Source organism: Diaphorina citri, unplaced genomic scaffold (assembly GCF_000475195.1).
Source record: "Diaphorina citri unplaced genomic scaffold, Diaci psyllid genome assembly version 1.1 scaffold2293, whole genome shotgun sequence".
NCBI lineage: Eukaryota > Metazoa > Arthropoda > Insecta > Hemiptera > Psyllidae > Diaphorina > Diaphorina citri.
In genome coordinates, this window is record NW_007379717.1 from 8,499 (window position 1) to 23,243 (window position 14,745).

Consider the following 14,745-nt stretch of genomic DNA (forward strand, 5'->3'; position numbering starts at 1 on the left):
AATCTAAAGTCAAAAAGTGGCATACGTGATTCTACACAAAAGGGAACGAAAAGTACAAACCTATGTACAGACATATTATATAACGATATTATGTCTGCTAGGCAGTCTAACAAATAAATTGCACAATACAGGAAGAAACATTACATAATTCCGCAAAGGTAATCTACTTGCAACTTTGAACACGATACTTACCAGGTCTTTGTTATGTGGAAGAAATACATAGAAATAGCATAATGAACAATCATACTTTCTACTGGGTGCCGTTGGAAAATCAAGTTGAAGTTGGAAGCTAGCAAGAGTTGGAAATTTGACATCTCTACCAATTTCAATTTCATTACATGGTTTGTTCAAATAATGAAATTTGACATCTCCACCAATTTAAATTTCATTACATGGTTTATTGAAGTATTAAAATTTGGCATCTCACCAATTTCAACCAATTTTAATACGTATGATATGTTGTGTTGTTGAAATAATGAAATTTGTCATCTCCACTAATTTCAATTTTATTAGGTACCTACATGGTTTATTCAGATAATGAAAAAACAAATGTGGCATCTTCACGAAGTTCAATGATTTGGCATCTCCACTAATTTCACTATTGTACCTAGTGAATGTACATACCCAGTAGGTATTAAAAGAATGAAATTTGGCATCTCCACTGAAAAGAAAAACAGCGTCTCCACTAAATCAATCAGTACAATCAAATTATAGCCCATAATTTATAGCTAACAGTAATATTTCTATTAAGCACCCCAAAAAATACCTATTGAAATCAGATAGCCATAAAAAAAGACAGCAAACTACAGGAAGAATCAGAGTTGGTCCCAATATTATGCAGAGGAATGTTGCAACACAATACTTCTCACATCTTTGTCACAGTCAAGCCATAAAATTAAGACCACACTGTTGACTTTTAGGAAGACAACTTTGAGTTAAAAAAAAAAAAGAAAAAACTCACACAAAGAAGTTAAGTTTTTTTTTTTTTTTTTTTTTTATTTTATAATATTACGTTTGGTCTCCAGCGCCAAGCCATATTGAGAGGGACCATTGGAAGAAAACCTAGAGAGTAATGAAGAGCAAAACACCAGATTTTTAGCCTGCAAGGGAGACCGAGGTGTTTGGGTCTCTTTCACAAAGTCGACCGGTATAGGGCGTGGACCGCAAAATTTGGTAGACTTTTCACATTGATACCCCAACACGTAAAGCATAAGTGACTAGAAAGGTGTGTCCGAAGTGTCCACAAACATAGTCTATCGACGATCTGGATCGACGACGAGGAAATCTATGTTGTCAAGGAAGATGGACGTGTCAGTCGACATCGATCGATGGCCGTCGACTATTATGCGACACACCTGTTATAGGTAATACATGAAAAGCGATATAATTGGCTTGTTGGGAGTGGAATCGCTACACTACTATACGAGGCTTAAATCCGGAGGCTTTGTCCATTCACCTAACCCTGTGTTCAACTCTCAATAAATTAGGGCTAAAATTTCATGTCCTCAGCTGAGATCGAAACCACGCCTTTTTGTGCTACCTGGGAAAACGCCTTTGACAATACGCCACCGAGATTGATGGGACAGACTACACCATATAGTAGTATTAGGTATCCTACTGACCAACGGCGTTGTCAGTTCCAGACACCTACTAGAAGGAAATGAGCAAAACTTTTCGACCAGCCTACAAATCTGGTTAACCTTTTCAAAGCGGGCAGTTATAATCAATTATGTGAAGACCGACTATAAAACCAGAACACAGGGAATCGAAACAAGTAACGTCCTGCTTTGGGGATCTCAAATGGCTAAGGGTGAGTTTACGATCAATGATCGATGTCCAACTTTGGCCATTTCGGCCGAATTAAGCAAAGAGAGAAGGAAGACATAGGAGAAAGCCAGCCGTTCCGAGAACGAACCTTATCTGTTTAGGATAAAATCCGCCCCGGGCAGGAATCGAACCTGCAATCTAGCGCTTACAAGGCAGACGCGCTCTAGCGCTACCCTCCATTCTAACTAGTCTGGCTATCCAAATTTATTTGCTACATAGTCAAATTACTTATGGATGTGCCTTGTTCTAACACAACTATACAATAGCATTATTATTTAAAATAGTCTTGAATAATTCAATATAATTACTGGTGTACCAGTTTGTTTTTTGTCAGGTCTTATGCAATGTCAATTTAGAGCTGTGTTTGTCAAGTCTATTCTTCTCAGCATCGGAGTGGTGTTACACCTATTTAGAATCGCTAGAGCTGATGTGTTTCCGGGTTGACTGTTTTATGTGTTCTCAAGATAAGAAATGATTATACTGACTATCGCTAGTATGTAGAAGTAGCTGAATTATTATGTTAGTTTTTACCATAATATTCACTCAAATTTTGAACAGAGTTCGTGAGTTCTAAGTTTCAATTGGGCGAATCTAAGTTCTCAATGATTTTGCCTTTGGTCTGTCCTAAATTTCGACTGATTTTTTTCTTCTTCTTCTTCTTCTTCTTCTTCTTTTTCATACCTACTTTTCAAACGGGCTTTCCCATTTTGATGAAAATTGGCCGATATACCTACCCTTCTTCTTCTTCTTCTTCTTCTTTTTCATACCTACTTTTCAAACGGGCTTTCCCATTTTGATGAAAATTGGCCGATATACCTACCTACTTAGTCATTGGTCAACACCGAAATTTTTTCCATTAGGTTTTGGGTTCGACCAGACCTAAGAAAATGGTTCCGTAGAGGTCTATTCCCACCGTATTGTCCTCCTCTGTTGAAGCTCGTTACCCCTCTTTGGGCCTGATAGAATAGGAAATCCAAGATGGCGCACCATCGGAGTTGGTTCCGTTTTCGAAGGGAAAATACAACTTTTCTAAATCAGTTCTACAGAGTTCACTGAATCACTACATGTACATATATGTAGGTATGCAGTTTAGAGACGCTCATCTCTTTTGGATCTTCTTTTCTCGCTTCAACCAACCTCCAGGCTACTCCATTGTCTCAACTTCCATCTCTCTCTCTCTCTCTTTGCCTCTCATGTGTTTTCATCTCTTACACTCTCATCGCCTTCATCTCTTTCTCGCGAGAGGAACAAAGACGGAAATGAAATACGAGAGAGAGAGAGAGAGGGTTTAACGAACAATAGGTGTGTCTCGCTCTACAAACTGATGTGTTCGACTCTCTTCACATCTTTACAGCTTTACACGTAATAGTTTTTTTTTTCATCTGATTCAAGGCTAAACCGTGTGGTTGTTCCATTACTAGGGCGATAAGAGAACAATCAGTAGGTGTGCTCGGATGCTGGAATCGAACCCGGAACCTTCTGTAGGGGAGAATAGCTCCTGAGGCAGACGCGTCAGTTCCTGGCGTGTTGACTCATTGAAAACTTTGAACTTTGGAAAAGGGTGGGGAGGTTTTTTCAGATTCACCACAAACATAACAGTAAGTAACGATATTTCCGCTCAGCGATAACGGCTCCAAAAAAGCGCCTGTTCCGGGAATCGAACCAGGGACCTCCTGAATGACGGGTACCTATGTTACCGGTCCGGATCAACCGCATGTTTCTAAACCGTTCTTAAGATCCTATAATGGTCGAACATCGGGACAGCTTGTGTTTTCATTCTTTTATTCCTATTACTGAAACGTCCCACTCTTCACAGTAAATTCATCCCTCTGGAACCTGAGTGTATTCCAAAAAATTCTGTTTCTAAAATGCAACCGGAAAAATAGAAATATTCATACATCCACATATACCCGAACAGTTTCCAAGATGATTGACGAGGGGACGGGAAAATTCTTGGAAATTTTCCTGGTTTTTCCCGTTCTAATAATTAAATATCTTCGTATTATGTAAAAATTAGGTGAAAATTGTGAATTTACATTTAGAATGAGCCCACATTGGTAAACTAATAACTCTAATAAGCTATGGAATAATAATACAATGGGTTCCTAGTCTCCTACATACCTAGTGTCAAGAAAATACCATACCTATATGTGCATTGACTACACAGAAACAGTTGTCAACCTACTTTCCAGTTACGGAAACAAAGCAAATTCTACATATTTTACATAGGTACATGTCTAACACCTACATCAAGAGTTGTCGGGTTTTTACCATTTCTTTGGCTACCGATCTTACCGCGTAGGTAGGTAATTTACTGACCAATTAAGAGGGAAGACACGATAAACGGTTTTCCTGGAAAATACCGCTGTGCCTATTTATTGTGTAGCCTATTTATTGTGTCTCTTCAGAAAATAACTGACAGAAAAGCAGATAATAACGCCATATAACTGATGGGTTGGCAACTGGGCAAATAGTTCTTAGGATTAAGCAAATTCAGATCGCTCGATATTCGAACCGTTTAGAACCAAATGATCCTACATTATCCACTTACACAAATTCAACATTGTAAATCGGTGTATTGAGAACAGTAGAACAACTACCACACAATTCTAAAGCAAACCGACCACATATATTCAGAAGAAAAAAACTCCTGAAAAAAATGTTAGATAATCAGCATTATCAGAATGAATGAATAACGTACTTAAAGCAATGTGATTTTTCAGCATTACCTACTACTTCTACATATTATCTGAATGCTGATTAGAAAGGTCTGACTCATTGAAAACTTTGAACTTTGGAAAACGGTGGGGAGGTTTTTTCAGATTCACCACAAACATAACAGTAAGTAACGATATTTCCGCTCAGCGATAACGGCTCCAAAAAAGCGCCTGTGGCACAAATATTCTCAATTTCTCACACAAAGTTCAAATTCTCAACTAAATAATGATGAAATTCCATGCCTCGGCTGGGATCGAATCCGCGCCCTCCTGCTTCCCAGCGCCTTGACCATTACACCACGAAGGAACATACCCGGACCAATATTATCAAGGTGACCTAACCGCATTTACAAAGTTCGAATTCTCAACTAAATAATGATAAAATTTCATGCCTCGGCTGGGATCGAACCCGCGCCCTCCTGCTTCCCAGCGCCTTGACCATTACACCACGAAGGAACATACCCGGACCAATATTATCAAGGTGACCTAACCGCATTACCCGGTTCTAAGAGCGCGGGGATAAGGACCAAGTCTTTGTGTACAGGAAACATTTATATTTCAGATCAAAGTACCAATAGGTAGTAGTACACTGGACCAAGTTACCAAGTATCCATTGGTACCTATAGCCAGAGAGAACTTCTGGTATCCTTTCAAGATCTGCTTGGAATTGGAATTGGGTGCTTAAGTTCCTCTCTTTTTCTGATTTTGAAATTAAGGAGCGGGGCAGCGCCCCTCCTCGCCAAGTCAAAACAATTTGACAGCGCTGATAAGGGATATTATACGCCACAGAGAAAGTAGCCGTTTGCAGGTAATACCCAGCTAGATACTTATGGTGGTGTTTATTAACAGTTCCGGGCTAAGCTAAGCTTGAAAAAATAGGAAAGAAAGAAAAAAAAAATCAATTTCCTAGCTCAACCCTAGACTTCAATGCCAAACTGTACAAACATTAAGCTGTGTCCACAAATAGCCGACGCCGTCAATCGATGTCGACTGAAACTATGCTCGCACACGGCCTCAACAACATACAACATACATAGATTCACCTCTTCACCTCATCGATCGACGGCGTCGACCATGTGTGGACACACCTTCATACAGTGACGAAACCTTTATTTCGTTGAGCGTACCCGGCATTAGAAGTACCCTAGCTACCAACATCTTCACCAGCGTCAACTAGGAAGAATCTCCATCTATTGGTTTTCCGACTGACCATAAAGTATTGTAAATGTTATGCAGGCATGTTCCTCCATGTCTTCTCTCGATGGGTTTAGGAAATGATTCATATCCACGTGGTGCTTTAGGAAATGCTTAGCAAATAGGAAATGTTTATCATGCCGCTGATTAGCACAGATCAATAATCCTCTAACTACTGATTTCGATAACCACCTAAGCTTTTTAGCACGTTAGGTAGGAATACCGAGTTCTTCCTTGATGGTAGCTTACTCAATTTATTTATTTGTTCTGACAAAATGCTAATTTGAAATATTGGTGATCACTGAAATCTCTGTTAACAACTAAAATAAACCGAGGAGCATCTTCAGCATTCTCCGAACACAAAAACCACAAAAATATGTTATCGCACGCTTGCAAGACGTGTGTTTTCAAAAACCACAAAGCACATTAGGTAAAATAGCTAATAATTCTAAATATTATACCCATGTCGACTTTTCGCGGGGGTTAAATCTGAAGTCAAAAAGTGGCAAATGTAGGTATACCTAAATACCTATGTACGTGAGTCCACAAAAAAGTACCTACACAGCTAATAATTCTAAATATTATACCCATGTCGACTTTTTGCGGGGGTTAAATCTGAAGTCAAAAAGTGGCAAATGTAGGTATACCTAAATACCTATGTACGTGAGTCCACAAAAAAGTACCTACACAAATACATGATTGTGTACGTATCTACATATTGTTATGGTATTGGTACTTTTATGTTTGCTAGGCAGTCTAACACATAAATTGCACAATACAGGAAGAAACATTACATAATTCCGCAAAGGTAATCTACTTGCAACTTTGAACACGATACTTACCAGGTCTTTGTTAAATGGAAGAAAAAGAATAATTAACAATCATATTTTCTACTGGGTGCCGTTGGAAAATCAAGTTGAAGTTTGAAGCAAGCAAGAGTTGCAAATTTGACATCTCCACCAATTTCAGTTTCATAACATGGTTTGTTGACAGAACGAAATTTGACATCTCCACCAATTTCAATCTTATATTTAAATACAGGTGTTGTTGAAATAGTGAAATTTGGCATCTCCACTAATTTTATTAATGTGAATGTGCCTGGTATTGGAAGAATGAATTTTGGTGTCTCCACTAATCCATTCAGATCAATCAAAAAGTAGGTACCAACCTATAGTCCATAATTTATACATATGTAGTTAACAGTAAGCACCCTAATTTAACAAATTTTAACAAGCAAAATTTAACCATTATAATGAAGCACCCCCCAAAAAAATAGAAATTAGATAGCCATGAAAAAAGACAGCAAACTACAGGAAGAATCACAGTTGGTCCCATTATTATGCAGAGGAATGACAACACAATACTTCTCACATGGTTGACATAGTCAAGCCATAAAATCAAGACCGCACTGTTGACTTTTAGGAAGTCTTACAACTTTGAGTGAAAAAAAACTCACACAAAGAAGGTAAGGAGTTTTTTTTTTTTATTTGGTCTGATATTATAATATTACGTTTGGTCTCCCACGCCAAGCCATATGAGAGGACATTGGTGGAAGAAAACCTAGAAGTAATGGAAGAGAAGAAAACCAGTTTTTGCCTGAAGGGAGACCCGAGTGTTTGGGTCCTCTTCACAAGTCGACCGGTATAGGGTGGCCGAAAATTTTGGTGAACTTTTCACGTTGATACCCAACCGTAAAAGCATAAGTGACTAGAAAGGTGTGTCCAACTGTCCAAAGAAAACCAGTTTTTGCCTGAAGGGAGACCCGAGTGTTTGGGTCCTCTTCACAAGTCGACCGGTATAGAGTGACCGAAAATTTTGGTGAACTTTTCACGTTGATACTCAACCGTAAAAGCATAAGTGACTAGAAAGGTGTGTCCAACTGTCCAAACATAGTCTATCGACGACGACGACGAGGAAAATCTATGTTGTCAAGGCAGTGGACGTGTCAGTCGACATCGATCGATGGCCGGTCGACTATGTATGGACACACCTTTATAGGTAATAATGAAATAGGTATAATTGACTCTTGAGTGGAAGGTAACTACTATACGAGGTTAAATCCGGAGGCTTTGTCCATCACCTAACCCCGTGGTCAACTCTCAAATAAATTAGGGTAAAATTTCATGCCTCAGCTGAGATCGAAACCACGCCTTTCTGTTTACCTGGAAAACGCCTTTGACAATTACGCCACCGAGATATGACAGACTACACCATATTAGTAGTATTAGGTATCCTACTGACCAACGGCTTGTCAGTTCCAGACACCTACTAGAAGGAAATGAGCAAAACTTTTCGACCAGCCTACAATCTGGTTAACCTTTTCAAAGCGGCAGTTATAATCAATCATGTGAAGACGAATATAAAACCAGAACCAGGAATCGAACAAGTAACGTCCTGCTTTGGGATCACAAATGGCTAAGGGTGAGTTACGATCAATGATCGATGTCCAACTTTGGCCATATCGGCCCATATTTTCGGAAGTACTTAGAGGGAACTGTAACTGCCAAGGTCTTTTCGTAACGAAAGCAAAGAGAAAAGAAAGAAATAGGAGAAAGCCAGTCGTTCCGAGAACGAACCTTATCTGTTTAGGATAAAATCCGCCCCGGGCAGGAATCGAACCTGCAATCTAGCGCTTACAAGGCAGACGCGCTCTAGCGCTACCCTCCATTCTAACTAGTCTGGCTATCCAAATTTATTTGCTACATAGTCAAATTACTTATGGATGTGCCTTGTTCTAACACAACTATACAATAGCATTATTATTTAAAATAGTCTTGAATAATTCAATATAATTACTGGTGTACCAGTTTGTTTTTTGTCAGGTCTTATGCAATGTCAATTTAGAGCTGTGTTATGCAGGCCATAATGCCCACGCCCTTATCCTCTGTTCCTCTAATTTTAATCTTGGATGTCATTGTATCATACAGTTGTAACAGTCCATGTTCCATTGTTATGACTACCTTATGACTGTAGAAATTCGCAATGAATTCTCTATATTATTACTTATGACTGTCTTCTTTGCAGTGAATTCTCTATATTACTTATGACTGTCTTCTTTGTAGTGAATTCTCGATGTAGATTGCCAAGATGGTAAGATTATGGAATTGTGACAGTACGAAATAGGGAATTCCCTTTGTAATAGGGGGTACATTGAGGAAAAAGCGAAGCCCAATAGAGTGACTGGGTTCCGGAACTCTAGTTACTCTAGTATGGAACTTTAAATTCATCTATATTCGCGTCTGAAATACCCTATTTGCTGTCACCTAAATTATTATCAGTACCTACAAATATTGTTGGAGAACCACTTTAGAGATGAGAAAGAAGAATAGTGCCTAATCCTTATAATACGCGAAATACTTATTTTGTAAAATCAAGACCTAACACTCTCTATGGAGAAAGATGTTTAGCCTACATAATTCCAACTTTGCTTGAAAATACTACCTATACAGAATTTATAGATGAACATAACATCAGAATAATCAAGATGAAAATTAAACAAGAAGTTAATCCGATGAATACCTTTGAATTATCACTTTGAAGTAAACAGCCGCACCCCCTAGAAGTTTCTGCAAGCTTAGGGGATGGTCAAACTTATGTACTTATTATTGTTTATAAATACATTGCGTTGTATGCTAGCACCGCTCCCTGCTTTTCGGGTCACTTTTGGGCACATTTTTTTTTAAATTTTGATGCATATTTGCGGAAAGAAATGTTGGCCATTCAATGGTCAGAACCAGAATCTGAGTTTAAATCAGGTTTAAAAGTTTAATCAATTGGATTAAGCAATTTGATTGGCCGATTTTGATTGAAATGTAGACCATCGGAAATCTCTCCTTCTCCTCCTCCTTCTTCCTCTTCTTCTTCTTCTCCTTCTCCTCCTCCTCCTTCTTTCTCTTCTTCTTCTTCTTCTCCTCCTCCTTCTTCCTCTTCTTCTTCTCCTTCTCCTCCTCCTTCTCCTTCTTCTTCCTCTTCCTCCTCCTCTGCTTCTTTCTGTTCTTTTAGTCTTTCACTGGTATTAGATGACGGGATTAGAAAACATTAAGAGTGATGAATTGTTTTTGGACAGCCTCACCTCAGTCAATCATAAACTCTATTCTAGTCATTAGGAGATCCGAATGTAGTAGTTATGGAAACTTCTCAAGACGATGGAAACTTATCAAGACGGTGGAAACTGAATAGGCGCTTGATCGATTCATTCGGTTAGATCGGAAAATTCCTTGTTTCCTAAGCCAATGCAACCTGCAGGGGATCATTCATTAGGTTAGAAAATACGTGGAAATTTTCTTGTTTCCTAAGTCAATGGAACCTGCGGGGGATCCAATTTAAGACGGCTATCGGTAGAAACACACTACTATCACGTCACGTCACGTGAAGTCATGAGGAGTCAAAAAGATGTAAGTTCAAAGTTTTCCCATAATATTGTAGGTGATTTCGTTCAGGACAACCACACTACTACCTATCACGTCACGTGACGTGACGTGACGTACATTCAATGTGCTATTGCTGGTGATTACCTACTGTTTTCTACAGTCAAGATTTAAATATTGTGTCGATGGTTAAAATAATATTAGTGGAGATGACAGATTGCACTGTCTCAATGAAATTAGTGGAGATGTCAAATTTCGGTAAATTGACTAAAGACTTTTTATTAGTCATCTACACCATAGATCCAATCTATAATCAAATTATTGACAAAGGCTATCTTGAACATTGGGTAGGTGTATTTTCCTTTCGGGAAACTTTTTTAGATGGCAAATTTTAACTACTACCAACATCACGGAGTTTGGTTTCGGTTGACTATACTGTTCCCTGACCTAGGTCTTATTCTAGACCTCAGGCCGGAAGAGCGAAGAGGCAGTTTATGTAAATGTCAAGACACGTTCAGTGTAATAAAATAGTTCTTATGCAAGATCCCCATCAACCATCTCCCGTAGGAGAAAGCCAGCCGGAGCCGATCCGAGAACGAATCTTATCTGTTTAGGATAAAATCCATCCCCGGCGAATCGAACCCGCGACCTAGCGCTTAAAAGGCAGATTTGCTACCCAATATTCCCAATAAGCTAACTAGGCTTGCTGGATAGGGGACTGAATTTTTGGCGAACATTATTTTTCAATAAAGGCTATTTTCTTTGATTTAGGTACCTATTTTATGTTGATTTTTTTTCTTTTGGCAGGGACACAACACGATTACCCTAAAGTGCCTAAAGTCTAAAATCTACATGGCTATGGAAGTCCACAAAATGAAAACTAGATATTTCCTATACTCACTAGAATTATACAATTTTTCCCTAGTGAATCTAGAGCTATACTTTCCTTAAGTTTCCCTGGGGTGTTTCATAGACGCAAATAAGTTGGAAAATCCGACGTTAAATTTAGACCGATGGGTGATCCAGACGAGAAACGAGAAATCATTTGAACAACCGTTGATGATCGCCAACATTCGTAGCGGATAGGCACCTCAAGATCATTTTCATAGATTTGGTTGTGACGGGCCTCAGTTATCTGAAAATCTGAAGCTTAAGGAATAGGTACATATCTATGTACCTAGTACCTACCTACCTAAGTATAGCGTTTTGAGGAAAGCCACCATCAGGTGCTAAGTATCTATCTCGGTTCCAGGTACACACATTTCACTGCGGTGTCAATAATCCCTCAAACCCAATCACAATGGACAAGAAACCTCGTTGAAATCCAGTCAACCAGAACGTAACAATGCGTCCTTAAAAACCGAAAGATCTCACACTGGACTCAATAGGTTCTAGACTAAGAGCGCAGTCAAATTATTTGGACTACCGACTTCCATTTTTTCAAAATCAAACTATTTTTCGTTTTCAAAAAAGCGCGAACCCAAGAAACTTTTTAAACACTCAGATTGGGCGTGAACGACCTGGTATTCCAGAGTTAAAACGCCTTATTCGAGGAAAAAATAAATAATAAAATACTAACAATAATGATAATAATAAATGAAAATAGGTAAACACTCAGATAATTATGTCTTCTAAATTTCTCGAATAACTCAAACTATGTACCTATTAGCGTTAGTTGTATATTAAAAATTAAACCAACCTCAGTGGTGTTGGACTTGGGATCTGGAGGTTGGTGGACCGAGTCCAAGTCAAGTCACAAAATTTATCTAGGTGTAATATTTGGGGAACGTTATTTGTGACAAGCATTTAAGTATGCTTAACACAATTAAAAATTCTTTTATATTAATAATTATTCCACTAATTTAGGACTGACTGTTTCACTAAGTGACCAGCGAATCCTCCGGTTCTATTTCCACTGAACAAAACACCATCAGTGGCACGCGTCAGGTCTCAACTGAAACTGTTTCCAATTAATTCTATCTAGGTGCAACAGAGTAACACCTGTGCAACCTGCCTACAAAGGAGTGTGAGTTATCCTTTTCTTCAAGCATTAGTTCAGGTAAAGCACAACGCTTCCTGTAACATCTTTCTCCATAGAGAGTGTTAGGTCTTGATTTTACAAAATAAGTATTTCGCGTATTATAAGGATTAGGCACTATTCTTCTTTCTCATCTCTAAAGTGGTTCTCCAACAATATTTGTAGGTACTGATAATAATTTAGGTGACAGCAAATAGGGTATTTCAGACGCGAATATAGATGAATTTAAAGTTCCATACTAGAGTAACTAGAGTTCCGGAACCCAGTCACTCTATTGGGCTTCGCTTTTTCCTCAATGTACCCCCTATTACAAAGGGAATTCCCTATTTCGTACTGTCACAATTCCATAATCTTACCATCTTGGCAATCTACATCGAGAATTCACTACAAAGAAGACAGTCATAAGTAATATAGAGAATTCACTGCAAAGAAGACAGTCATAAGTAATAATATAGAGAATTCATTGCGAATTTCTACAGTCATAAGGTAGTCATAACAATGGAACATGGACTGTTACAACTGTATGATACAATGACATCCAAGATTAAAATTAGAGGAACAGAGGATAAGGGCGTGGGCATTATGGCCTGCATGACAGTATCTAAGAATTTCTGGCCTTAAGGTGTGGACAGGAAGTGTTAGAAAAGAAGACAAATATTTAAATAGGCAATAGGCAACTAACTGAATGTTAGAGTACATCAAGTCCAGGCTCGATCTTTTGATAGGAACCTAACTATTTTTATGTAGTAATTGAGGAGCTGGGTGCAAAATGGGCAATAAATAAAAATCATCAAACTGAGACATTTAAAGTTTTCAATTTTTCATCTAAATTCTTGAAAAGTATGTTTACAAAAAACGCTGTAACTCATCGAAAAAAAAAGTTATCACTGCAGTTCAAACGCTGGAAGATAGAGCGCACCACGTTCTATTCAAAAAACCGTTTTACCCAAAAAGGGCGAAAAATCGATATTTCCCTTTTTGCACCCAGCTCCTCAATCTATTTTAATTACCTAGTAATCTTTTCTTTTTTTTATTTGAGAAAAAAAAGAAGAGATTTGATAGAGGGAAAACTGTAGCTGTTAAGGAGCTAAGGGTCCCGAAATCGAAGAGAGAAGGAAGATAGGAAAGGAGAAAGCCAGCTGTTCCGAGAACGAACCTTATCCATTCAGGATAAAATTCGTCCCGGGCGGTAATCGGGCTAGCGCTTACAAGGCAGTCGCGCTACCAACCAAGCTAACTAGGCTGACCCCAACGAGAGCTAGTAGACCTCACTCAGCCTCTTTTGCCTAATATAGGGTAAGTGTACCATTTATTCGCCCACCTAAAAAACGTACCATTTATTGGCCCACCTGCCCACATTTATTTTTCTAATTTTAATCTTATCTGATGCTCGGATCAAGTTATTTGTTGGGTAAATTAAGAAAAGAATGAAGAAGAAGAAGAAGAAGAAGACGAAGAAGAGAGGTTAGTTTGAAAAAAATTAATGGGTACAACCTCTAATCTCTATCTGAGGGTGCCTATCATTTGGGTACATCTACCAAAGTATCTTTTGGTAGATCTACAAACTATCTTTTCTCTTGATGTCTTCTGGAAATGCATCTTGTATTTCATCGCAGCGGGGGGCACCCGTCCACTTATTGAAACTTCATTGCTATGTCCCTAGACCTGAAAATTATTTAATTTTGTTCTCCATCTTCTTTCCAGATTTCAGTTTTTTATGTGCTTTTCACAAATCGTCCCAAATGAACTAAAAATACCTACTTTTGAGTAGTTATGCGATGGGCAGGGACTGATATCAGGTGGAACCAACAATGGGATTTGGAACCATTCCTAATATTGTGGGAGTTACTTGTGACCGGGATTGCGATCTAAATTTACTCAAAGTTAAACCGATTTCTGATGGTCTACATTTCAATCCAAATCGGCCAATCGAATTGCTTAATCCAATTGATGAAACTTTTAAACCTGATTTAAACTCAGATTCTGGTTCTGACCATTGAATGGCCAACATTTCTTTCCGCAAATATGCATCAAAATTTAAAAAAAAATGTGCCCAAAAGTGACCCGAAAAGCAGGGAGCGGTGCTAGCATACAACCCATCATCCTTTCTCCGAAAACCTCGAAAAATCGACCCTGTCTTGGGTAAAAAAATAAAAGCCACATTTTTTTCCACATGAGTTATTCTTTTTCCCAAGAAATAAATGCCAAGAAAAAATAAACAGGAAGCATTTGTCATTTTTTTTCTACCCATATTAGGTGCAAGTGGGTGTGTAGGTATTTTTGTTAATTTATCTGCAAACGTAAAATCACGGAGGAGGAGGAGGAGGAGGAGGAGAAGAAGAAGAAGAAGAAGCTGGAGGAGGAAATCATCTTGTAAAAAAAAGTGAAAACTTATTGAATTACCTACCTAGTTTCATATCTAAGATAGACATGCTATGCTAAAGGCAGCAGGGTTTGTTTTGACGATACCTACCTACCTTTCTAATCAGCATTCGCCAGCCTAGTTAGCTTAGTTGGTAATGCATCTGCCTTGTAAGCGCTAGGCCGCGGGTTCGATTCCCGCCCGGGGCGGATTTTATCCTGATGGGATAATGTTCGTTCT